Here is a 1973-nt window from a genome sequence, read left to right as displayed (position 1 = left end):
TGCCCTCCCAACAGCAGCAGTGGCAGAAACCCCCTCCCAGGAGCTCAGGCTGAGCCCGGGGGTCACTGACACAAGCCCCTGAATTCCTGACATTAAAGCCCCTGGACAAGGTCCAGCCTTCCCCACACCCTCACCCCACTGGAGCTGCCCCACCCTGCCCCTGTTTCTCACTTCTCCCTGATGACGGCAGAATCAACACGGATTCGAGGAAAGTATGCCGTGTTTACTAGTAACGAAGGAGGCTCTCCCCATGGGAGTCAGGAAGGAGCCCTGGGCAGCTGGGGATTGTGGCGGGGGCAGGTGCTGAGTCAGGGCTGGAGAACATTCAGGAATGCAGCAGACGGGCGGTTAGCAGTGGCCGGTGGGCCTGATGAGAGTGGGGAACACAGGGCAGACCACGCTGGGGGGACTATCTTTGGGCTGGGCCAGCGTGGGCACGGGCGCCAGTCACCAAGGACGGAATGGTCCCAGGTGAGCGCCTTCTGACTGGAAATGGCCTCTTTCTGAGAAGCCCTCTTTCTGAGAAGCCGGGACTTGGAAGGAGATGCAGACAGGATATGCCTGTTCGGCATTGTCCTGAGCCGCCTGCCAGCTTCCGGCCCAACCAGCAGCCAGTGTCACAGCACCCGGGCCTCATGGGCACTGGCAGAGCAGGGTGGCCCTCTCCTGAGGGTCTCCAATGCCAAGGCTGCCCTTCCCAGGGTGGGAGCTGCAGTCACGGAGAGCGTCCAAGCTGCAGGGCCCGGGGAGGCAGAACCAGGCTCCAGCTGCCTGCTTTGTGGGAAAGGAAACTGGGGCGTGCTGGTCACGCAGCTTCCCTTCTGCCCTCTGCCCTCTCAACGAGCCTCCCCCTATCAGCGGGCTCCACCTCCCTGACAGGTGTTCACTGCACATCCGCTCTGTGCAGGGAAGAGGGGGCAGGGGCCACAGGCTCCCAGAGGCCAGACTCCTGCAGCCTGTGGCCTCCACCCACGGCAATGCCAGCGCCGGACTTGTGCCCAGCCCCCGACCGGAATGTGAACCATCAGTCACCTCTCCTGTACCCCATGCAGGTGGGGACCCCGACAGCAGCTCTGCTGTCCTGCCCGGCGAGGAAAGGTGACATGGGGATCCTCGGTCTTGGCTACTGACCTCTGGGCAGGACCCCATCTGTGTGGGACGTTGAGAAGTACCCCCCCACCATCAGTAGGAACCCCCAAGAGTGACCAAATGCCTCCACACTGACCCATGTCCCCCGGGAGATGGGGCCACTCTGGAAGGGCAGGGGCCGGGTCCCCCACCGCAGTCAGGACTGGCCAAGTGGACTGAGTTGGTCCGCATGCTGACCAAAGTGTCTGGACCCAGGCATGCCAATAGCTTATATTCTCTGGAACCAGGCTTCCAAAAATGTCAAAACTCGGCACTCACATGCTATCCATAATACAGCTTAAGACACAAGCAGAGGCCCCAGGGTGAACTGGCCAGGGTGACCTGTGCGAGCTGGACAGAGAGGGCACTGCTGTGGCCCCAGAGGCCCGGAGGCAGCCAGGAGGGTCGGTCGGAGCCCAGCCAGAAGATGATGACTTTGGCACGGAGCCTGGAGGGCGTGGCCTCAGCTTCGGGAAGGCCAGGGCCAAGGCAGAGCCCACAAGCAAGTGGGAGAGAGTCCCTAGGGGCCCTCCCGGGCCAGGGTGTCAAGTGGGCCTGAGCCAGAGAGCCAGCCCTGCCGCTTCTCCAAGAATGAAACTGCTTCTGACTGGAAACCTGGAACCAGGCTCAGTCTCCCTGCAGCTGCACCATCCTGCCAGGCTGAGACGCCCCCTCCCTACCCCTCCAGCCAGGGGCTGCTCAGGGTCTGCTGGCCAGGCCTCCGGCAGGGTGGTGGAACAGCCCTCCTGGGTCCCTGTCCTGGCGTCACAGCACAGTCACTGTGGACGGGCCACGCCCATCTGCCCGTATCCACTCGGTTGCTCCCACCTGCCCAGCCCCACCTG

General features: G+C 63.1%; 1 protein-coding gene across 1 annotated transcript in view; it reads right to left on the bottom strand.

Annotated features, from left to right (window-relative positions):
• Window positions 1-203: 203 nt before the first annotated feature.
• The window catches only part of ICOSLG (inducible T-cell co-stimulator ligand), an 11942-nt gene continuing 10172 nt past the window's right edge, over window positions 204-1973 (bottom strand). Inside the window, exon 8 of the transcript XR_824814.1 lies at window positions 204-1970. The gene's annotated coding sequence lies outside the window, so the exon portion shown is untranslated. The remainder of the gene's footprint in view (window positions 1971-1973) is intronic.

The sequence above is a fragment of the Bison bison genome, unplaced genomic scaffold (assembly GCF_000754665.1).
Source record: "Bison bison bison isolate TAMUID 2011002044 unplaced genomic scaffold, Bison_UMD1.0 scf7180017864037, whole genome shotgun sequence".
In the NCBI taxonomy this organism is placed as follows: domain Eukaryota; kingdom Metazoa; phylum Chordata; class Mammalia; order Artiodactyla; family Bovidae; genus Bison; species Bison bison.
Note: the sequence above shows the minus strand (reverse complement) of the source record. Positions and strands in the feature narration are given on the sequence as shown.